The sequence below is a fragment of the Anolis carolinensis genome, chromosome 2, assembly GCF_035594765.1.
Source record: "Anolis carolinensis isolate JA03-04 chromosome 2, rAnoCar3.1.pri, whole genome shotgun sequence".
In the NCBI taxonomy this organism is placed as follows: Eukaryota; Metazoa; Chordata; class Lepidosauria; order Squamata; family Dactyloidae; genus Anolis; species Anolis carolinensis.
The window spans coordinates 248,279,163-248,305,318 of record NC_085842.1 but is presented as its reverse complement, the minus strand read 5'-3'; positions in this window follow the sequence as shown (position 1 = coordinate 248,305,318).

Here is a 26,156-nt window from a genome sequence, read left to right as displayed (position 1 = left end):
AGGTTCAATGTCCTGGTTCACAAGAGAGCCACTAAAACCTTACCAAAACTGGCAGCACAATAGAGAGATTTGTATTAAAATTATGTGTAAATATTACCATATGTACAGATGTACATTTCCGTATTGCTGCTATGAATTAAAAAGAATGGCAGTGAATCTCACACTAGCTACACCTCTAAAAAATGAGATCTGCTGGTGAGACCTTCCTCTGTGTCCCACTAGTGCAACCAATACATTGTGTGAAGAAGTAGGAAAAGGGCCTTCTCCACCATGGCAGTCTGGGACTGGATCTACACTGCCATATAATCCATATTATCATATCAGGTAATCCCAATTATTTTCTTTGAACTAGATTGGATATGGCAGTGTAAATAGGGCCTTAGTCACATCTAGGCTGACCCACTATCCTGACAATCAGCTTTGTGACAACTACATGATGCAGGGAACTGATCTAGCCTTGAATTGAATTTTAAAAAATCACGAGTTGCTCCAAATGTACAGTCTGAAGCAAACCATTTAAGCAGTTGGCCCAGTTCTGAGATGGAACTGGCCATAACTGTTTATACAATCATCCTGTGTTCCCTGGACTCGGTGGTCCATAGGCATGAGATGCCATTCACTGTTCCCACTCTCATTCTTGTTGTAGTGGCAACCAATGAGTGTGACATGGCTCGTGTCCATCACCTGTTGCCTGGAAGGACATTGGCTAGGACACAAGGGCAACTGGAGAAAGAAGGAGGGAAAGGATGCAATTCCTCCTCTCCTCCGGGAGATAGTAAGATGGCTGTCTGGGACCACCAAGCTGGGCTTGGTGCCTCTAGATTAGAGGTCCTCATCATTTTTAAGCCAAGGGCCAGTTCACAGTCCTCCAGACTGTGTGTGTGTGGGGGGGGGGGGGGGGGGAGGGAGGCTACAGTTTGAAAAAAAAACAACATGAATTCCTATGCACACTGCACGTATCTTATTTGTAGTGCAAAAAACATGAACAATGTGATATTTTAAATGAAGAACAAATTTAACCAACATAAATGTACCAGTATTTCAATGGAAAGTGTGGGTCTGCTTTTGGCTGATGAGATAGTCAAGTTAATCAGGACTGTTGTTCTTGTGTGACTTAAGTTGTTTCAGACTAAGTGTCACCTTAAGTCTAAAGTCTTGGGTGATGCAAGTAAACAACCTTGGAGGGCTATACCAGGCCCCTGGGCCTTAGTTCAGGGACCCCTTCCTGCTTCCTCAGCAGTTGAAGTGATGATTGTGGTGGTGTTCAGAATCCTCATATTCATGATTCTTACATATTCTCCAGTTTAGGGAGCATGTAGGGACCATGAAAGTGCCCCAATTCTTACTTATCAGGCATCAGATACTGTGAGTTGGTTTCCCTGTTGTTTGGGAAGAACTGACTAAAGTTTCCACCATCCACCTCTTGTAAACATTTTTCAGTACAAAGGAGATTAGCGACAGGGACCCTGATTCTGATAGCTCAAGGGAAGGAACAGATCTCTGTCACTCACAATGGCTGCTGATCAATAAATGAGATTTTTGTGACTGCCTGACTGAATTGCAGCCATTGTTTTAAATCTGTATTTTCTTATGTTTTAAATTGTGTTTAAACTGATTTTATTCTAAGCTGTCCAGAGATCTTATGATCTAGTGTGGGATGCAAATATATCAAATAAATAAAATTGTAATGGAAAACGCTCTGGTGAGTTGACTTATTTTCTGGAAAATAGGCTGCTTGGTTGTAACACCAAGTTTTCTCATTACATTTCTTCATTTTTGGGGCATGAACTAGGCACCCCTAATGTTAGAAGACCATATGATGAAAAGTAAAGTGCATGTTCAGCATACAAGTTAAAAATTCATCAGGTAATAGGAGCTGGAAATCTGCTCACAGATTTGACTGGGTGCTTCCAGACATGTGACTGGGTGCTTCCAGACAGCATCATAATCTGAGTCAAAGAAGTGGGGCATAAAATCACAGAACCTGACAGCAAGTCCAAACACATAGCTGTTAGACACAGTAAACCCCCCCCCCCCATTCTGATACCTTTGTTTGTAGCAGATTTTAAAAACCTGCAAGATGGATGGGGGACATCCGGCAGAAATTTACTTTAATCTTTTTTTATATTGACACTCTGAGATATGCTGGACCTAAATGTGCACACAAGCAGATTTCTTCTTATCCTTTCTCTGTTTCATTTCATAACATCAGAACAAAGGAATGGTTGCAGAATTCTCACTGTAATTGTTTTCCAGTTCTGCCCTCACTTAGCCACCTGTGTGTCCATGGCACCATTTGTTTACAGCCCTGATTAACTGGTTCAGGGTTTTAAAATGTGGGCATGCGTTGGAATAGTCCACACCAGCATATAGGAAAGAGTCAAGTGTTTTCTTTGACTGTAGTGATATAGAAAGATATGAAGATGCACATTTTTCAACAAAAATCAGGTTTTAGGCACAGCTTTTTAACACGTGTTTTTCAGCTGTTAATCTAGATCAGCACACATTTTCCTTAAATATCAATTAGCAACCCACCCACCTTTTATCTTGGTTTCTTCAGCATTTTAGGGTCTGTGTAGACGGGCTCTCAGACATCTTTCTAAATATTATGGAGGTGGCGTATTTATTTATTTCAGATTTAAAATAATGAATAAGTAATCGCTATTACAAAAGATAATTCATTATGCAGTCTGGACATATCAAATCATGCTATTATGTTAGGGTGTATTTATAGAATCAATACAGTTTGATACCACTTTAACTGCCATTCTTAATGCTATACATGCATTGGAGTTGTAATTTTAGAAGAGTCTTGGCCTTCTCTGCCAAAGAGTGCTGGTGCCTCACCAAACTACAAATCCTAGAATTTCATAGCATCAATCTGTGGCAGTTAAAGTGCTGTCAAACTGCAGTTATTCTACAATGTAGATGCATACCTAGTTTGCCAAATGACAACAATTAAATTGTAAAGGAGACTGATTTTCTCAGGATTTTAACTCCTGTAACTGCTGTTGCTTTTTGGAGTGCAATTGATGCATATTTTAGACAGAAACAGAAATGCATGCAACTGGCACTATATATATGCTAAACAGACATGATTATAACAATGATTTCCACATTTGTTCCAGACATGGTACTTTCTTTCTATGGTTATCAATACTGTATACTATGGACAGTTTTTAAGAAGACAGCAGGATTTGTAGCATTCTTCTTTAGGTAGGATATTCTGCAAAATACATTGGGGTGGGGAGTAGGGAATGCATAAAAGTAGTAGAAAACCCTCACGGTGGGTCCTGGGATAATTTCAGAAATGTGTGAGGCTTGAAAAATTATCCTTGAGCCCCAGGAGTATGAGTCTTGTGTATGTTTCCCTTTCCAGAATTTGGGAAAGATATTTTTTCTACACATAAATTATCTCAATGAAGAAATGTGTCATATAGAAAGCGGCTCTAGTGATAATACCTCTCATCAACAGCTGCTTTCATGTCTTGATGGTGTAATTGCAAGTGAATCTTATCCATAGAATACTTGGCACTTCAATCTGTAGTCTTTGTTCTTAAATGAAAGGTTATCATCCTTTTATTTTTATATACTGCTTTATAATTGAGTTCTCTGGTTTGGAGGTTTACAGGCCCCATCTCCATCTTAGCCATAGTGAGTCTCTTCTAGATATTATAAATTTGTCTTGTAGTGTTCACTTAATGGATTTGGAGAGAGGTCCCACCGGGAAAGCCCATTGTCAAGATAATACCTCAGTTTTAAGTTCCTATTAAAGACTGCGTGAACCATGCACTCAAATTGCTACATCACTGATAATAGTTGGAAAGGTACCAAAGCCACTAAGCTGTCCTGGTCTTCACACTCTTATGATATAAAAGAAAGATCAAACTGCAAATAACCAATATTTTTCTGGGTTTGTGAGGTAAGCATTTTTAAAAAAATAGTATATACTTCACTGCTTCATCTGTTTTCATATGTTTTCCAGAACAATTTATATAAATGTATAGAATTTCCAAAAAGATACGCATGCTTAATTATTGAAAGGAAATTAAAGAAAGTACGAAAACCATTCATCATTTCTGATTTAGAACCACACACCTATGCTAGTTCAACACACAAAAAATTATTTTTCTCTTTGATTGATGGCGAACTATTCAGAATAAGGTGTTATGGCAATGCAGGCTGCGCTCAGAGGGCTATGGACCTCATTCCATGGACTTAGGGCTTCGTTTCCATATGCTTTGCAAGGAAGGCTATCACATGACGTAAGGGCACTTCCAGTGGGACTTCGTGGGGCTCCGTTTCCACAGCACATCTTCAGGGGTTGGGCACTCCAAGTGGCTTAAAATGGCAAAAGACAGGGAGAAGACAGGGAAATTATGTGGGATGGCTGACCATGCCAGAAGACAGGGGGAAACTGTAGGAAACAAAGTAAGACGGTTCCCTTCACTTTCCCCCACTCATGGGATGAGGTCGCAAAAGCAGTCTGGATGGAAGATTTTGTTAGGACTGTAGGGATGCAAACTTCATCCTCAACATCAAAGTCCTGATCCTAAGCGTCCCCACTCCATTTCTGCTTCTTAAATATTAAAAATTGCCTAAGGTGCCAAATCACAATACAGAAGTGATCATCCACTTCTTCACATGGATGTTTTTCTCTGCTTCTTGGTGGTGCTGGCATGCTGCTGGAAAGGATGATGGGCTACTTCCGGCGGTGTTCCATTGGGCTCTCTGCCAGAAGTGTGCCAGCAATGCTGAGAAACAGAGCCTAGATCCTAGAGGAGTCAGGTGTACATCGAATGGGATCCCATGATCAACCATGGTAAGGAGACAAAGTGGTATGCTGCCCCATGGTTTTCCCCATTGTTCTCTGCTGTCCCCTGGCTTCTCGACCTCCATGTGATGAAGTCCAAAGTATCAGTCACCAAATGGAGTGCTAAAGAAAAGAAGTCTGTGTAAAATTTGGCAGGCACTATTATTTATGTATAAATATGCATTTACAAACTCTTGTTTTGATTTGAATACTAATGCAATGTATGCTGCCACTATGAGGAAGATAATGACTAAATATTGATGCTTAAGGGTTTAAGATGGACAATCAAGATTTCCTGCTCTCTTTTTTTGGTGTTTAGGATATCTCAAGACAGGAAAATGTCTTGCCAGTCCTGGCATCATATGTAATTTGACCCTAATAATGAACTGATCATTTTAAAAACAAGAGAAGAGTTGATTTCAAGTTTTGCTGTGGTAGTGCTTAATGCTGGTCGTCTTTGTACCAGAAAAAAACAGGCCTATGGGACCCAAATCTGGATTTGGCTCAAGAACTACAATTCTTTCCTTCCTTTACCATCTTCCCACTAAATGTATGTATGTATGTGTGTGTGAAATCGACATCACCTGGAGAACAATTTAAGATGAAAAATCCCAATATGACCACTATGAAATGTTGGCAGCTCAGAGCTACCACTCAATCAGCTTCTAAGAGCCTAGTACTCTCTGAATCCATCCTCACAGGAAAAATAAAGGAACAATCCTCTTTTAGGATTGTCCTTCTCTGGAGGAACCTAATGGAATGATGTAAACTAAATGGTGTCCCCTGCTGTTTATTAGCCTCTAGCACAGGGGTTTATACTGTTAAGCTGCCAAACATTCATTTTCTCATCACTTTCACTATGATCCTTTCAAGGATATTTGTATAGATTAATGGAAGAGTTTTTATATGTGAAGGGAAAAAAGGACAGATGCTCATATTAATGCTTTTGTGTAATTTTGGTAATGCTTATTCTGGTGATGGATGTTTGGCCTCTTTCTGTTGATTTTCTCCCGTACAATATCATGTGGTGATGGGGTTGTTCTGTGCAGTATTTTTTAAAAACCTTACAGGATTCAAGCAGACCTCCCATCTCTACCCACCTTTGCATTTTTTTTTAGTTTTTATGATGGCAAACTGTTGATGATTTTCTTCACAGCTGTGTGCAATTTTCACAAACACAAGCAACAAAAATGAAACTTGAATCCTCCACCATTTCTCTTTATTTTCTAATTAGATGTGTAAAAGCACAAACAGCACATTTTGGAGTTTAAAATGAACATGACAGTTTCTTTTTAGCCATAAAATAAAGATATCCATTTTGTAATCCAAGAAAAATCAAGATTACAAATGCTGAAGGAAGAGGAGAAGGAGGTGATGGTAGAAGCTCTTGTTGCTATTCTGCATTGCTCACAACCTCTTGGCACAACAGTGGGTGGATTGTCTGGACACAAGCAAAGTATCACTGAGCTAAATGTATTCTGTAAACCTTTTGGAAGTTCTTGGAATATCTGATTAAATTTTCTCCCCTTGCACAATAGGCTTTTGTAGTATTTCTTATTAGTGAGAATCTGAAGCCCGCCTGCATTAAACATTAATCCTCCCTATAATGAAACTGTGAGAATGGATTTCTATGAAATTTCACACATTTGTTAGCTTGGTAAGAAAGATGCTCATTTTCATGTGTGGCTGTCTAAGGCTTCCTGATTTAAAGTATATGTTAAAAAAATACCTACAGAAGCTTGATGATATGCAGTATAAGGGGGCAAAAACTTATGTTAGTGTCACAGCTTCAACTGTAAAGTGTGTTGAAATCCCCATATCCAGAAAATGTTAGCATTTGAGAGCTTAATATCCCATATGTAGACATAGGACCACATAACACTGAGGTCACTAAGCCAGGCGATAGTGGGGGGGATTCCCGCATCACACCTTACTTCACCCCATGGGGGAAAGCATCACCACTCGGCTTCCCTTGTTGTTCTCTATGGAACACGGGAAGTTTCCCATGTTCCTGGCACTGCCTCTTATGACAGTTTGACCTCACTTCAGGCATGGAGTAGATCTACGTGATGGGATCCAGTGGGCTCCATGCCTGAAGTGAAACCAAACTGTCGTAGGATGGGCAATTTTGTCCATCTGATGATGTTATACCCCTTTGGGTTCTGAACCTGATTCAGAAATGAACTTTGACCAGGATGAAGCTTATTTTGACCCTTCACCCAGTTCTCCCAGCTCCTTTCAGTTACAGCTGCCGGCTGTTGATAATTCAGATGCTTCCTTAATTGGGAGAGATACGGGAAATGTTACTCCCGTAGCTGAACCAGATGTCCATAGTTCTCCAGAGAATGTGCCCTTCAACCAAAAGGAGTTTTTGTTTCGCCAGAGATCAGAGAAACAGGAACTTAGAAGGAGTAACCGCTTGGCATCTCAAGGGGATTGTGGATAAGAAGATTCCCTTGGGAACCTTTGGGGAGTTTGGTCTCCCTTCGTTGGGATCTGATCTTTGTTCCATTAAAGTGTCTTGCACCGCAAACATCTTGCGGTGTCAACGTAGCGTTTTCTGAGAACACTTCACTGACTCCAGTTCCCTGATTTTACCAAGCCAAGCCTCCTGTTCCTGGCAGTCAAGCCGAGCCGCAACTCCCGTTTTGAACCGGAGTAAATTCACTTTCTTGCTTTGTTCCTGAATTAAGATTGGTTTTAACTCCGTCTTGTCCTTGCCTTGATATCCAAGATTACTTAGTGACTTTGGACCTTGTTCTTTGGACCTTGCTTTTTGGACCTTGTCATTCACTCTTGCTTCCTTGTTGCTTTCCCCGCTCAAGAACTTTCAAACAGTTTTGAGCGTATTTTGGTTTCTGGACAATAATATTGGACATTTCTCTTCAATCCTTTGGACTAATTCATATCTTATTATAAAGGACTATTCCTCTCTCATCCTCTCCACTTATTCATTCCTGAATTTATTATTGTTTTAATAAAGATATTATGTGATTATTGATCTCTGTGTGGTTTCCAGTGCTCGCATTGCCTTGGTGTGCAACAGATGAGGTAGACAGTGAGGCAGGGCATGCTTTTAAAACAGTACCATACATGAACATAATCCAGCCCAAGTACATTAAAGTTGACTGCAGTATGAAAGTTAACAACAATCTTAATGTTAGATCATTGAAATCAATGAGTCTTACAGTGGATTAGGTTTAACTGGATTGCACTTAATATTTGAAAAATTCTCATTATGTTCCTTACATTTTACACATCTATGCATTCTTGAGTAGACTGAGGACTCAGGATAAGGCCTGAATCTTCATGACTGTAGCTTGCGCCTTGTAGAATGCTAGGAACATGTTAGGTCTAGTTCCATAACACAATTGGGAAGTATCTTCTTTGGAGGGTAAACTTCCAGCAATTCATCTTAAGTAGATAATGCTTGCCAGGTGAAGGATGTTTGGCAGGCAGCGGAAGGTTTAGTGCACCCAGATTAAGATCAAATTCCTTAAATTTCAATCTCTAATCTAAGGCCTATCTGACCAGTGATATCACGATAAAATAGTCTGAACGCTGCATGATATGAACAATTCCATTAATCAAACAAGCATCAGCTAGATTTGGAGATTAAACATAAGAAAGTAAGCAGAAACAAAAAACATGTAAGACATCACAATGGTACTGAATGTTGGGAGTATGCAGATGTAGTGATGTTTAGAATGGACACATTAGAATCAAATTGAAAACCTAGCTGGAACTATCATTAAATTCCACTTTTTAAAATCTCATGAGTCTTTTCTAATTATGACTAGGAAGCGAATTCAATAGCTAGTTTGAACTAAAAAGTATGCCTTTCACATAATCAAATTTACACAATTGATTGCCATCAATTGTGTAAATCTACTATTCTGCAATTAACCCAAAGCTCTGTTCTAGTTAAAATGAATAATTGAATTTGGTCTAATTTTGGAATGGACCAATGAAATGAATTAATAATAAGAAGACCCCTGTTCAAGGGGTGCATCTACACTGATGAATTAATTCAGGACTCCACATTAATTGCAGTGGCTCAATACTATGAAATCATGAGAGTTATAGTTTTACAAGGTCCTGAGCCTTTTCTGCCCAAGAATGTTGGTGCCTCACCAAATAACAACTCCCATGATTCTGTAGAATTGGGCCATGACAGTCAAACAACCTCATCATACGATTCAGCATCCTAGGACACTTCTGTTGCCCGGTCACACTTCCCCATGTGTGATGGGGAAGTGTAAGCTGGCGGCAAAGTGTGGCAAAAGGCACCGGGATTGCCCCACTGCCTCCCGATTCACCATGGAGGCTGGTGAATTGGAACGCTGGACTTCATCAATGTGATGAGGTCCAAAGTAGTGTCAAACTGCATTCATTCTACAGTGTGATGCACTCAAAGACTCCAAAAGATGGGTATTTTCTCATTATTTTCTACAATAATAGCACTATAAAGGTTAAGCAACAGGCCGGGCTGTGGCGCAGGCTGGAAAGCAAGCCAGCTGCAACAAATCACTCTGACCAAGAGGTCATGAGTTCGAGGCCAGCCCATGCCTGCGTCTTGTCTCTGTCTCTGTTATATGTTATGGTATTGAATGTTTGCCTTTATGTGTGCAATGTGATCCACCCTGAGTCCCCTTCGGGGTGAGAAGGGCAGAATATAAATGCTGTAAATAAATAAATAAATAAATAATGTTATTTGTGACCAACAGACACCTAGGACATTATCCTACAGATGGGAGGGCAGAGGGGAAAGCTTTTGAAAGAGTGGAGACTTATCTTACCCTGGCAAGGTCCGTCTTCGGGAATGGCCAGCCATCCCCTATCTTCTTCCCACTTTCCACCTCTTCCCTCTCTTTTTTCAACCAGGAGTTAGGTAACAACTGACTCCTAAAAATCGAATATTCTCTGGCAAGACAGATTCGTACAAGCCGCCATCGAAAGTGTCCATGCATCAAGGAATAGCCTCAGTGGAACTCTGTTTTGCTAGCACGCGAAAATGGAGAGAAAACAGTGAGGAAACTTGCATGGGATAAGGTCTCTAGGAGTTTTGACCTTTGCTTTGTTTGTTAGCTTGATAGGCTTTTCCAAGCACAGGCACTTTGCAGTAATTACTTTTCAATCTTAGCAAACTATATGGATGTAAGAGCTTGTGGCTCAAGGTTCCTATTTAGTTCAGATTCTGGTCTGTCAGGATGGGAGACAAAAATTCATTTCTTTCTCTGAATACACTTGGATCCTTGGTTCATTTAGTCTGGTTTTCTGTCTTCTAAGCCCCATTTACAGGAATAATTTAAAATATGAAAATATTTTTCCATTGACAGCTGCAAATGATAACAGTTTTTTACTAAAGCATCTCCCTTTAAATGAGAAAATTAAAAATGCTTTCAATACATACAGACAAAGAAGATTTGAGCTGATCTTATGAAAGATCTCAGTAATGTTTTCCCTGGGGATAGACACTTTCAAAACACAGTTTTAATAGACAAAAACAAAACCAGGGACAACACCACAGTAATCTAAAGCCATCTCTGATATAATCCATCAGCTTCAACTTGTGGAAGGCTTTCTTTTTTCTGAAAAGAATCTGATGAATGAAAACTAGAGTAGTCAATGCAATAGCTTTATTTGAATTTGGACCAGAACAGTGTCCAGAGTCCAAAAGTCAATGTGACCAGATTCTGAGAAGTGTAGTAGAAGCATGGGAAGAGATGCAGAAAATGATGATGATGGAGATGGTGAGTCCAGTCCTGAGACATTTTCTGGAAATAAAAATCCTCACACCTTGGAAAACAGAAACAAGCTACAGTTATCGTTCCACATTTACAGTTCTAGCTTTTGTGGAATTGATTATTTATGGATTTGTTTGAAAATGTTCTCTTTATATCTCTGTCTTTTCCCATACAACTCTAAGCTGATGAATCTAAAGAGAACGCGTCTATAGGAATCTTTAGGTCTTCCAGAGGAACTTGACCATAAAATTGTGCTGGAAGACCTATAAATTTCTAGAGAGGTGGTCTCTCAAGAAGAAAATTGTGATTTCTTTATTCATGGTTTTTCACATTCACAGGAGTCTTACACCCCTAACCCTGGCAAATGAGGGGAGCTGATTGTACTATTATTTTAACTTATAAAATAATGTTTCCATTACCACAATTCACCTTCAGCAATGCCTCACTTCCCATGTCTTGCTATATCCCTATGTCTGAATCACGACCATTCTGTTTCGCTTTCTTACAAAATGTCAAAATCACACAGTGCCATGTTGGACAGAAATTTCGCAGAAGCTTTAGAAATTCCCTTTTTTGAAAAGAGAGTTTAAAAAGTCTAACCATGAGTTTCTTCCTAAAACACACACTCTCTTTTTATATTCATATTACTATTTACTGCTCAACTTTGTCACTCACACTATCACCAGCACATATGTTGTTATGTATGCAGTTCTGCTTGACAGTCTCAGGTTGGATATACTTCATGGAAGAAGTCATAAAAATATAGGGAATTGAGATAAGACTGATTGAACTTCCATCTGCTTTAATGATTTTAAAGAGTTGAGCTGAAAAGCAAACATTTTTGTTAACATTTAAAACCGCAACAAAAGGTTCCTCTCCGAGGCTAGCAAGCTTAGGATTTCAGAAAAGCATACTGAAGGCTATTATGACATAGAGGAGACAGGGAATGAAAAACCTCCTAAGCAACCAAGATTATACCAGATTAATATGATTGACATCTTTTTCACCACAAGAAGATAACATTCTTGGATACTCCTTCCAGGTTATGGAACTGTTTGCCAAGGACTGGCCCCATCTTTGTTGTTTGCTCAAAATCCTTTTTATTCAAGCAAGCTTTCAGCAACTAGCAATGAAAAAACTGGAATACTGTTATACTCGTGTATAAATTGGCCTTCTGTATAAGTTGAGGGTAGGTTTGGAGCCCAAAATTGTGAATTTTGAGATAACCCATGGATAAGCCAATAGTTAGACTGCATCATCATCAATGCTACCTTGGGGAGCCAATCAAACCTGCCTACAGTCATTTCCTTGCCCAGACATTCAAAAAGGCCCAAAATAGCACTATGGTGGAGCTGGAGACAATGGAGAGGGGGAGTTAGTAGTTCTTTTAGGTTCTCCTGAGGAAGACTAAGCTCTCACCTTTCACCACTCCACTTAGAGAAGGACTCAGAGTAGGGGGTGCTTATTTTTGTGATAAGAGTTAAAGTACAGTACTTACATTGACCCATGGACAACTCGACCCAGGTTTTGGGGGGTGATATTTTCACTAAATCTTTTAGACTTATACATGAGTATATACAGTATATTTTTAAAGTCTTTAAAATGTTTTAAAGCCTCAATATGTTTTAATAATATAATTGTTTTACTGCATCTTTCTTTTTGTTTGCACCTGTTTTAATCTTCTTGTGAGGTGAGGTCACAGCTCGAATCTGGGCAATAATACTTGTCAAATAAATGAATAGAAGGAGTTATCATTTCACATTTTAACCTGCTTCAGAGGACTGAGTGAAGCAGAAACTGGGGCCCATTTACACTTTAACTGCTATGATTCTGTCCTATGGAAGATTGGGATTGTCAATTTAGGAAGAGGCATTTAGGATTCTCAGCCAGAGTACTCACTACATCCACAAACTATAAGCCCCAGAATTTCTATAGGATGCTGTTATACCAATTATTGTATGATGTGAATGGGACCTACGTAGGACATTCACTTTTTTAGGAAAAGATGGAACAAAAATACAAGCATATAATTAATCAAATAAATAACTTGCATTAACCCATTCAGGCAATGCTTGCCTGATGTTTGCCTTCAGTGATGTGACCAAACTGATGGGCTACATTTTGACCTCATCCTATACACCCTATAAGTAATCATAGCAGGTGTGGTAACCACAATCGAGGAGGCATCAAGGAAATAATGAATAAGAATAAAAATAGAAAAGTAATTGTGTTTTTCAAGACATTTACTTATCAATTCTAACCGCAAAAAAGGAGTATTTTGATTCTAACACGTTGCAAAAGGTTGGGCAATGCTCCTAAAAACTAAATGTGTGAGCATTTCATGCATCTCTACAAGTTAGGAATATTCGAATTAACATACATTTCATATTCCAGCCACATATAACTGTAAAAATACATATTGATAAAGTAATAATGAGCAGCTTTTTGTGGCAACTGCCTTTTAAAAATGTAACTATAGGATTGTGCATGTTTTGAAGTAGTTTCACCTGCTTTGCAGTTGTATTAACACTGCTTCCTCTTAACCCAGTCCCATGCTGTTTCAGCCTGCTATTTCTTCAAGGAGAAAATCACATGGGCTTGTCAAATAACAGGATTTCCCCCCTTATTTTATAAAATTAAGTGAGCCTCCAAAGAAACCAAATTAAATGCATGGTCCCATATATGTGTGTACTCAAAAGGAAGTTTCAGTGAATTCAGTGAAAGACTTGCTGCCAAATAAATGTGCATAGGGTTGCAGTCTTAATAAAACAATCAAAACTGTACATTTTACTATAATATTGTTATTTTTAGTTTGCTATGTTTTTTGATATTGCCATTTATGTGTTATTTTTTTATTTTTGCTCTGGTTTTGTATGTCATCTATTTTTCTGTAAGCCACCTCAAGTCCTGTTTGGAGAGGGGGTGGAATATAAATAAAGATGATGATGATGATGATGATGATGATGATGATGATGATGATGATGATTAAATGTACAAACAATTTCATAACTTTCCAGTACTTTTATGTACTGTCTTAACAAGAACTGTTTGTATGGGTGCATTTGCCATTTAGTATATTCTTTCCATCTTTTAAATACATTTTTTTTAAACATGTGATTTGCCTTTCAAAGGTTTTCTTAGTGGTAATCATATAGATCATAATTAATTGCTGAGGGATGCCATGAATATAGCTTTGTCCTTCCAGACCAATACAACTAAAGACAATGGTTTAAAAAAGATCAATAATGTCAGTAGGTCAAGGGCGCTTGGTAGCACAGAACCAATAAATGCCTTTTGCCCGTATTTACACTGAATAGCTGTTGGAAAAAAATAAAGAGATTGTAATAGCTACAATTTCTGCTCACGTGAAAATCTTTTGCTTCCAGAGATGTGAAAGTTATTGAACAGTACATATTTCTACCATCAGGCTTCTTCTGTCATTGCATTTTCAATCATGAAGTGCTTTTGCTGCTGATTTGGCTATTATGGGAGGAAAATGACCTGTTAAAGCTGTTTTGAGGAGCTAAGCATTCTGCATATATTGTAATAAAATGGGAGCCGTAAAGAGAAGTGGAAAAGATTAAATTTAGCAAAAGATAGTACAAGTGTGTTTATTTTAAAACTTTCACAATACAGTCTTCATGAAAGAGAAAAGAAAAAAAATATTCTCAAGAACGGGGCTGCAGAAGTAATGACGAACTCAGTCCAAGCTACTAAGTTCTAAACATGGATCCAATTGGTGTATTATTAACCATTTGTGCACAAACTGCTAACCAAGGCAAACCCTACCATTAGGCAGAAAAAAAACAATGGCCCCACTCTGTTGCCCCATGCAAAGTTGCCCCATGTAATTGTTCCCACTGAGCCTCCCAGTCTGCCTGACATGCCCAAAACTGTTGTCATCAAATATGTTGTGGGATGCTATCGATCTGCCAGCATTTGGACATAAGATTCAATACCTATTCCCAGTAAGCAAGGAATGGAAGGGCTGACATCTTGCTTTTTTCCACAGGTTGTGGTTGTTGTTGTTGTTGTTGTTGTTGTTGCTATTATTATTATTATTATTATTATTATTATTATTATTATTATTATTTCTTACCCACCTCTCCTCATGGCTCAAGGTGGGTTAAAGAATAATTAAAACACATGAACATTGTAAAAATACCACAAATACACATATTAAAATGTATTTCTATAAAATGCACAAAACAAAGACTAAACAAAGGATAAACATTTAAAATTCATACTTAAAACTGGCTGGGTAGTAAAACATCTTAGAATAACCCTACCTATGCCTCAGCATAATATGCATCTCATGCATCTAATGAAGTGGACTTCATTCCATGAAAGCTTATGCCATTGTAAAATAAATAGATAAAAGTTATCCTTTAATGTATTATACAATAATTGTTGTACTTGTTGCAGTAGAGTAATACAATTAACTCACTGTAATGCTCCTGTCTTCAGACAACCAAATCCATTTTCCATAATTCTGTAAATTCTATGATATCAATGTATCTATGTTCATATGTATACTTAGTATTTTTGCACAAAAATGTAGTCAGATAATGGCCAAAATCCTGATAGGGAGTTATGACTGTTAACCAACACTGATTGTGCATAACTATGTAAGCCTGAATCCCCCCCCCCCCCAACACACACACACACACACACTTTCCCAATTTCCAATTCCCATTACTGGGAAGCAGCTATTGCAACTGAGGGAAGTATTTTGCTCTGTCATTCAGAAAGATGCTGATTGACACCCACACAATGGAAATTGCTTGCCTAAGGAATGTGTAGGTTATATCAGTTATCTGTCTCCCAAGCAAGAGTAGAATTGACTCCTCTTGGTTACAATGGCTAATGTCTGATAAGTGGGGATTGAGGGACTTTCACATTCCTACATGTCCCTTAAATGAGGTAATATGTGAGGATTATGAAAACCATACAGTTATAAATACAGTAAAGCCCTGGTTATCTGAGATAAAGGGGCGAGCCCCATCTTGGATATCTGAACGGCTCAGATAGGACGAGGTCTCACAGAGGGATGTCCCTCCATGAGACCTCGTCCCTTGGGAAGTAGCTTGCCATTGTTGCAATCTAGGCAGGAGCGATGATGAGGCGCTTGCCTGGACTGAGGTCTCACCAAGGAACGTCCCTCCATGACATCTCACCCCTTGGGAAGTGCCTCGCCATTGCTGCTGTCTAGGCAGGAGCAATAGCGAGGCGCTTGCCTGGGCTGAGGTCTAGCCAAGGGACGTCCCTCCACGAGACCTCGCCCCTTGGGAAGAGCCTCGCCATTGCTGCTAGGCAGCAGCTATCTTGGGGTGCTTCCTCCTCCCTCTCCCTCTCCTTCTCTCGAACTCGAGAGGAGAGGGAGAGGGAGGGGCACCCCGGTGGCACCTCCAATAATACAGAGCTTCGGTTAACCGGAGCTCAGTTAACCGGAGCTCGGTTAACCGGAGCTCGGTTAACCGGAGCTCGGTTAACCGGAGCTCTACTGTACATAGCTCTATGGATATTATCCCACCTTAAATTGCCCCCGTTTTCACATGTTGGCAAAACAGAATCTCATAGAGGCCATCCCATGATGCACAGCCACTTCCATCTTGCCAGCATGTGAAGATGGAGAGAAGACTCAATTTTCAGGAGACTGGAGAAAGTGGTGGAAAGCGGAAGAAAGCTGGAAGAAGATGGAGAAACATTGTGGGATAGCTGACTATCCCTGAAGATGGACCTTGTTGAGGTAAGATGGGTCCCCACTAGGCTTGCTCAAATAATTCGATTTTCCCGTTACCCGTTATTAATTCGTTATTTTCGTTTGTTTTGAAGCAATATAGAACCTTGGTTGTCCACACGTCTGGATATCGCGGTTTCGAATCGCGAGAGGCCGTTTTTTCTTATTTCTTCGTTTTTTTCGTCAAGAAAAAAAAGCTTTTGCAAATCACCCAAACTCCTTTCCTTTTGCCCCTCAGCCAATGGGAGGCTCAGCCAATGGGAGGGGGCGAGGGGGAAGGAGGCCGAGGAGGAGGAGGAAGACGGAGGGGGGAAATGGCCGCCGCCGCCGCCTCGCCTCAGCTCAGGCCTGGAGAGACCGAGAGGGGCCCGGCGGTGAGGAGGAAGAGGCCCGGGATGCAAGGGGGTGTGGGCCAGGCCCGTCCTCGGCTGCTCCCAGGGGCCCAGATTCGCACCCTCCCTCCCCCCAATACAGGTCTCCAGTCCATACCACGCTACATGAACTTGAATGGATACTGTGGTTGTGTTGTCGAAAGCTTTCATGGCCGGGATCACACTGTTGTGGTATGTATTCCGGGCTCTATGGCCATGTGCCAGAAGCATTCTCTCCTGACGTTTCACCCACATCTGTGGCAGACATAGAGGTTTTGACGTCTGTGCGAAGCTAGGCAAGTGGGGTTTATATATCTGTGGAAGGTCCAGGGTGGGAGAAAGAACTCTTGTCTGTGGGAGGCAAGTGTGAATGTTGCAATTGGTCACCTTGATTAGCATTGAATAGCCTTGCAGCTTCAAAGCCTGGCTGCTTCCTACCTGGGGGAATCCTTTGTTGGGAGGTATTAGCTGGCCCTGATTGTTTCCTGTCTGGAATTCCCATTTTCTGGGTGTTTCTGGGAAGGTAATGGCACTCCATGTAGTCATGCCGGCCACATGACCTTGGAGGTGTCTATGGACAACACTGGCTCTTGGGCTTAGAAATGGAGATGAGCACCAACCCCCAGAGTCAGACATGACTGAACTTAACGTCAAGGGATACCTTTACCTTTACCTACACACACACACACACACACACACACACACACACACACACACACACACAAGCAGGGACTATATATACACACAATATATATCACACACACACCAATTTAACAAAGTTTCAGCCACAAAAACAAAGTTTCTGAAGTAGAACAATGACTTTCACAGTAAAGACAACCCAATTTAACAGGAAATAAGACTTTCAAACCAGGAACAGATTTCTGCAATTATTAAAAAATGGTTTATTATAAAAGCTATGAAAATTTGCCAAAAATCAGAGGATAAGGGAAATGTTCCACATTTTGGTGAGCTATCAGTGTTAAATGTGTTCTACCACTGTACCAAGTTTGAAGAAGATCACTCAAAAAATGAGGGCGGGAGAGCCCCCTAAGTCCCCCCCCTTCGGGCTGTTTTTGGGCCACCGCGCATGCGCGTCCGCCATTAACGAATTAATTTAGAAAATAACGAATTTTCGTTAATTTCGAAAAATTTTGGGGGCCAAATTCGTTATTAGCAACAAAAACGAAAAACTGCCCCCTCTAGTTTTGAAACGAGTTTAGAATCAAATTTTTCATGGATCGATCAAGCCTAGTCCCCACTTTTCAGGATGCTTTCCCCTGCTTTCCTTTGCGTCCTCCCCCCATGGAATAATGTCATACATCCCTGGGGGGATGCTGCGCATGCGTCAGATAAGATAGACGTGCCTAAGAGAGCTCCCTAACTGCAAAAGAAATAAAGCTTATTTTTAAAGCCCAGGAAGATCATAAATCTCTCTCTCCAACCTGGACCCGGTCGTGAAAAAAGAGGAAGCAAAGCAGATCGCAGTTTGAGCGTCTGAAACTTGAAAATAAATCAGAAGACCGGGTGAAGGAAAGGACTGAACGTGAGTGCCATAATGGCGGAGGGAGTGGAATGGGGGCAGAAGCTGGACCAAATATTACAAACATTGAATGAACTAAAGATAAGCTCTGATAGCTTAAAGAAGGGGAATGATGAATTAAAAGAACAAGTTGAAATGATTAACACCCGGCTGGGATCAATGGAGTCAAAGGTGCAACAGTATGAAGGTAAATTTATGGAGATGCAAGAGGAGACTAGAAAACAGAAAGAGGAAATAGCCAACTTAAAAAAACATTTAGAAAGTGCAAACCAAAAACTCCTAAACAAGATTGCTGACCAGGAAGATCGGTCACGAAGAGCAAATATACGCCTGAGAACAGCAGGGCAGGATTTTCAGATGAGTGACAATTTAAAACAAAATATTGTCAGTTGGCTACAGACTTTGATGGAAATCTCACCGGACGATATAGAACGATCGCATTGGGCTTATAGAGGTAGAAAAAAACCCAGAGACATTTTGATCCGTTTTTCAAGGGAGGCAACGAAGGAAAAGGTGTATAATCAGCTTCGGAAAATAAAAGACCTTACCTTGGCAGGTAAAAAGGTCTGGCCTCTCCTGGATCTTTCATCAGAGACACTGGATAAAAGAGCACAGATGAAAGAAATTACAAAAGTCCTGGAGAACCAGCGATATACTTGGGCTTTACCTGCCACCCTGATCGTCTATAGAGATGGTAAATTATATAAAGCTACTGATTTGGCTAGTGGAAAGACCATGCTTAGACTTCTGAGATTTTGTACAGAAGGGGGAGTATCGGATGAGACGGAGGAGTCAGATAATGAAGAGGTCCATAGAAGCTTCAAAAGAAAGAAGGGGAGTAAGAAGGCCAAGGACACTCTTCAGGCAGCTGGACAGATAAGATCAACAGAGCTGGAAGCTGCAGACAGAGGCGGGCAAATAGAATCATGCTCGACTCAGAGTATATCTGTTATTGGAGACTTGATGAATAGGGAAAGAGAGCATGGTCAAGATTTACAAGAGACTATAGACTTAAGAAATTTGAAGCAAATGGACTTAGACCAAATACGAACTTTGGAAAAACAATTGAGAGAACTAAAAAAGCAAAAGCTGAAAGAGGAAACAAGGAGAATGGAAACAAGATCCAAGATGTAAGAGGGAAAAAACCACTTTGATAAACTGGGTTAAAAAAATTTGCAGGTGTGGGAACTAGCGAAGGGCAACGCAGCCACCAAGTGGAGTCTGGGAAGGGAAGAGAATAGAACTCTTTCGAGTCCTTCTCTGATGGGAGAAGGGAAAGGACTGGACTCTGAGGGGGAAGAGGCACAATGGGGATCCAGGGAGGGGGGGAAAAAGGGGGAGAGGAGAAGAAAAGAAACTGAAGAGACAAGGGGGAGAGATAAAAATGGAATTATACAAAACAAATGGGTGATTTAACTATATTGGCACTGAATATAAATGGAATGGCAGATCTTAAGATTTATAGGATGTTGAAAATGGCAAAGGAATGTAGGATAAATGTGATAATGTTATTGGAAACTCATAAAAAGAGGGGGAGGGATAAATTGATTAAAGATAAAACATGGAATAGAATTTATGAATCTCGAGGGACAGGGAACTCACGAGGGGTAGCAATTCTAATCAATGAAAATGTTCCATTTCAGGAGCTTGATGTTCAAAGAGATAGGGAAGGAAGAACAGTTTTCGTGAAAGGCAAGATAAATCAGGTTAAAATAACATTAGCTGTGATATATGCACCGAATAGAAACACAAAACAGTATATATTGAATACTAAAAAGAAGCTGGATAATTATGCAGAAGGGACATTGATTTGGGCAGGCGATTTCAATTTGGACTTAACTAAAAAAAATAAAAAAGCAATAAATGTAAATAAGCTTAATATGGTGGATGTACACGCAAATCAAAGTATTAGGGATACTTTTTATTCAGCAAGACATAATAAATTTAGCTGTATAGATTACATCTTACTAAATAAAGCAAGCATAGCCCAAATAAAGAAGGTAGAAAGGAAACCAATATTTTTGTCAGACCACAGTCCTCTGATTGCAAACTTGGGATTGAGTAATGAGATTAGTCAAAGAATTTGGAGATATAATTCGGTGGTAACAGAAAAAGATGAATATAAATTGAAGCTTCAGGAGGAGATAAAAGAATATTATAGAATAAATGATAATGGAGAGTTATCTAAAACTGTGGTGTGGGACTCATTTAAAAGTGTATTAAGAGGTCAATGTTTAGCTGACTATCCCTGAAGATGGACCTTGTTGAGGTAAGACGGGTCCCCACTTTTCAGGATGCTTTCCCCTGCTTTCCTTTGCGTCCTCCCCCCATGGAATAATGTCATAAATTATACATTTGTAAGTCCCTTAGAGGATTCTGACCACCATGAGTGGGTTTTTTTCTTGGGGGGAGGGAGTTGTGTTTTATGTGAAACATATTTTATAAAAACAAAATACTTTGTTTCCTCTAAAATAAGACATACCCATAAAATAAGCCATAGAAGGATTTCTAAGCATTTGCGCAATATCAGCCATACCCTGAAAATAAGATATAGTGATAAGCATGGCAATGAGGCATACAAGTTTGGGTCCCAGTCGTTCTGTGTGTGCTACAAGCTGAGGCATAAAGGGAGACATGGAAAGTGAAAGTAATCATCTCCTCAGTGAAGTGAGGAGAAGGACGATAGGTATTGTGTGTCTTCAATGGGAAGAAGTAAAGCTGTGGCTGTAATTTTACTCAGCACTGTGGGTCTCTCTCCTCCAACACCAACCAGCAACAGTCTGTGGGTCTCTCTCACTCCACACAAACACCATGAGATAGGGGAAAAACTTCAGCAATCAGTCTGCTACTGAGCTGAGAGAGATCATCCCAAAAATGCAGATTGTGATATTATACTTAATAAAAAATAAGACACCCCCTGAAAATAAGCCATAAGGTGTCTTCTTGAGGAAAAATAAATATAAGGAAGTGTTTTATTTTGGGGAAAACATGGTAGTTGCATAAAAATCCCAAAATACAACAAAAGCATTCAAAATTAGGGGTGTAAAAAAAAATCTTCCAACACAATGAGATATTTTTGAGAGACCCTTTCCAATCAAGGACAAGAGCATTTTCAAATATTCTCTATACATCTAATGTAAAGTTAATTGCTTACTGAACTGAATAGAGAAACCTAGGGAAGTTCTATGCCAACTTTAGAAATGAATCTATTATTACTGCTACTCCTATTATTGTTGATGTTGGGTATTCTACTGTTCATAAAAAGGCTCCTTAGATTTTTGGCAACAGAATGTCCATAGAAAATACATAGAATGTATTTTAGTAACACTGGTTCATAAGCACCTACACTGTAATACAGCAGGTAAGAGGTATGTATTCAGTTCACAAGAATTAAAGATTTTGTTGTTAGCTTTATTTTAGTAGCATTCAGAATCACTCTTACAGATAAGAGTACATCAGCATTTTACATTAAAAAGCTCAATTCTTCAGCAGTTTATACTTCAAGTGCAAAGCAGCAAGTGGAGATTGTTTGAGGATGGAGTTCATGTGTCTTTATGATCTGGCTTGTTACCTGAAAGTAAAGCAAGACAAGTGTCAGAAATAGAAGGAAAAGAGATTGCCATAGCATTATTACAATATACTGTGATACTTAGTGCTGTCAACTTGAAAGAAGGTGGCATGCTTCACACAATAACACAATGTAAGAATATTTGAAAAAAATATGTTCCTGGTTTGAAAGTGTTATTCCTGTTTAATTGTGTGGTACTTACTTTGAATGTAGTTGTTATACTCCAGAAACTTTGTTTTTGTGGCTGCCACAAACAATGTTGAATTGGTTGAGACTCAATGAGATATTCTTTAAAAACTATAGCAAAATGTGCTGCAGGATGGCCCACAAAAACAAAGTTTTTGCAGTTTTTAAATTACATTTATACAGTAACAAAAATCTTGTTGCATAATGTAATTTATCCATTATGATGCCCCCTACCATGAAGCATATCAACCATAATTTGTTTAAAGATGGAATGAAAATCTCCTGTAACACAGGAAATATTTCTCTTGCTTCAACCTGGCTTTGTGGTATCAACACATAAGCAGACCTGTTTGGTTGCATCAGACCATTGTCTCACCAGTCTCTCTGTCTTCTTGCACCAAAATTGACCCCACTCTAGAGATGTGATTATTTTTTAATTTCATTTTAACAAAGCAATAAGTAATTTTAGCAGTTTTCTTACTATTAGCAGGGAGTGTTCAAAACTCCAGATCTGAAAACTATTGCAGTTCACCATTTATATTGTAAAAAAAATCATACATGGCTTTGTTTCTGTGCACAAAAAACTGGGGTTTTTTGCACATAAAATGCTATAATTGAATATTAATTCTGTGCAAATGTCCACAAATGGCTGTGCAGAAGCACTGTTTACTATTACCAAGATTTGCACTTTCATTTTGACAATGAAAGCCCAGACATATTTTTGAACTCTTTTCCCCTGACCCCCAATTTTTATTCATCATCTGTTCTGTTCAATATAGTACTTCCTGTCATAGATTTGGCATCCTTCAGTGAGTCCACAAAACCATTCTTGTTCAGCCTAACCAGGCCTGACTTGTGAAATCTGCTGCCTGAGGTAGAGGAGCAAATAGTACCCTTTCACCCAAACCGAACCAATCATGTTGGCAGATGAGACAGAAAATGCATTCTCAACCCCTAGCAGTAAAAATACAACAATAGTTCAGCAAATAAATGAGAACTTGCAGACTTTTCATAGCACTCAAAGGCTGTTGCCTCACTCTACCTTATTAATGGTAGGGCTGACCACTAATCAAGTCAGAAAACAGAAAAAATAAGGACAGACAGAATTCTCTTTTACTGTGTGTCTTCTTTGCTATCAGAATAAATATGTTAAAATGTTTGATGGATATTGTGTTCACATATTTTGAAAGCTCTGTCTAGAGCAGACCTTTCATAAAATGTTAAGTTTTCACAGTACATGGCCATATGAATCTTATTTATACAGCTAAATCTATAAGTATTTTACCCCCTGTCTATATGCTTACTCTATCATGTTGCGTTCTCAGCCCTCCATATTCACTAAAATTGGGGGTATAGGACCCCTGCAAATGTGAAGAAATCCAAACAGAAAAACTGACTTATCTGGGGAATTCTAGGTCCTCCAGCAAGATTATGTCAACTTCCACTGGGCACTGAATCACACTGGAGTACCTAGAGATTCCCAGAGAGAAACTTGTGGGAAATGAACATAGAGTCACTCCGGGGCCTAGAGATTCTTATAGAGAATATATTGATCAAATCTGCAAAATTTAAACCCACAAATGTGGAGAGCCAAATGTAGTGACATTTAGTCAAATTTCAAAATAAAGTGTTTGCTTCTTAAAGATATTTCTATTTTTCATGTTATTACAAAAAGGACTGAATGAGTTGATAAGTAGCAAATACATGTGCTTCTTCCCAGAGATGTGCTGAGCATACTAGGCAGAGTAGATATGAAAATACAACATAGTACCTTTTCTAAGCTTTGCTGCTATTCTATTGAGAGGTGTTTCCAAAGGATTAGATTGGGTGGAATGGGGGAAAAGTCCTTTTTAATTCCTTCTGCAGTTGAGGTCTACTAGGCCTTTTTACATTTTTATAGAGTGTTGCACATTACTGTTCTTCAAATCCTGGCTTTCCACAAATGCACAGCCATGTCTTGCTTGAACAGAATTTATCTCAAGCACTAGCTAGTAGCTACCACAGCCCAGTGAGATAATTTGTGCAGCCAGTAGGCACTGGAAAATAATGTCCCTCTGTAAACACAATATCAGTGAACCTGTTTGTTGGGACAGGAAGGTGCATGAAAGGACAGTGCATATGCCGCCCCAAAGGGAAAATATGATGTACTATCTGAGGCAGGGTATTAATCATAGCTGATATTTCTAGACAATAAAGGGAAGTAATCCTACTGAGCAATGTCTCTTCAAGGGTAAAAAAGAGAGGGAATAAAGAACTGGCAATATTACATGAGCAGACGTAATTCAGACAGCACAAAGCTAACAGCGTCCAGGAGATCTCATTTGGAAAGCAGGTTAATAATAGCTACATGGTTTATTGCAGCTAAAGTAATTTTTCCTCTGATGGTGTCAGGGTCATTTTCCTGCGTGCACCTGAGCTCTCTGTAAACTTGGCAAACCTGTAGTAAGTGAAAGCATTTGTCTATTTAGACTCGGTCAGTTCACAAGGTCAGACCATTTCTCCCCGAGAAACAAAAATGCTAGTATGATCTCAAAGCCCCCAGGAACTGGATGTGCAGACAGCGTTATTGTTACCCACCGCTCAGAAGACATCTGAGCTGTTAGATGTCTGATAGGAGCCAATATGAAGAAATGAAACACAAGCTAAGGGATGGGCCACAGTCACTCAATCGTTAAAGAGATATACACAGTTCATTTCAAAGCAGCTCCATTCTGAAAAGTCAGGAGATGCCCAAGGTTATATCAACACCACATCCTCCTAGCCAGAAGTCTTGAGTCTTTGTGCCAGGTGTGAGAGATCAGTAGAATGCCTAACAATGACATTTTGCACATGCTCAGGACAAGTCTTTTCTTTAGTTTGCTTCACTTGGCTAGGGCCTTTTCAAAACAAGCTGAGTAGCTTCATATATATTGTACAAAGTATTTTAGAAAGAGACACTTGCCATGGAGACATAGGTTCACAATTTGGGTGTGTTCTTGGATTCAGCCTTGGGCATGTAGTGACTAAGACTGCACTTAAGCACTTAAACCTAGTGTGCCAACTGCATTTGCTCCTAGATATGCCTAATCTGGCCATGGTGACTTATGACAAAGGACCTCATCCCTTGGAAGGGGGAAAGCATGTCATCCTGTAGCATTCATTATGCAAGCCCTCTTAAAAGAAGACAAGAGGCAAAACCCCAATCATACGTGATGCGCTCCTTCCTGATTTCAAATATTGAATGCACTTTCAACCTTATCAAACAGGCAGTGCCCATCTCTTCTCAATTCATCCAATCACTAGACTTGCCCATTGAGCACACCCACACTTTAGATGTCACACCTCACCACATTAGCATTTTGAAAAGTAGGTAAAGTGTTTGCTCCTCCTTTCAATCCTGTCTCCCTTTTGCAAAATTCTAGGGTTTGAAGTTGAAAGTGGGGAATTCTTTGGAATTCTCAGCCAGAGAGATCCTATGTCTCCCTAAACTACAAGTCCCAAAATTCTGCCAAAGGGAGACACAGGATTGAAAGCAGGAACAAACACTTTACCTACTTTTCAAAATGCTAATGTGGTTAGGTGAGGTGGAGGCAGCCACAGGATTAAAAGCTGGCGCACATGCTGTACCTATTCTTTAAAATGCTAGTGTGATAAAATCAAACAGAATACAACAGGTGGGGATGGATTACACATCCCACGGAAAAGAAGACACTTCCGATGCACCCAGAGACAGGCAGAACTGATTCCCACTTGGCTTAATAACTTTAGGAAACCAGATGGTTTTCTGGTGGGAACCACAAGATTTCTGACGAAATAGGATGCGTGTTGTGTAATGGGAGACACACGATCCTATGGGCAAATGTTGAAAAATGCACATTCAAAGATCATCTGATGAAGTCCTTAGTTAATTCTCATCTTGAATACCATAATAGACTTCTTTGCAAACCGTTTGGAAACTTCAGTACAAAGAGCTGCAAACTACGAGTATATCTCCCCACAGGGGTCTATATGTCCCCCGAGATCCTCTAGAGAGGTGCTGCTCTCAGTCCCACAACTTTTGCAGGTGTGTCTGTTGAAGGTCATCAAGGGGGAGAGATATTATTTCAACAGAGTTTTGAGAATTGAAATGCTTTAAAGGGACTTTTCACAGGAGGATTGCACTATTTCTTCACTGTACTTTTTTAAAATTGTTGTTTTTTTTTACTGTGATAT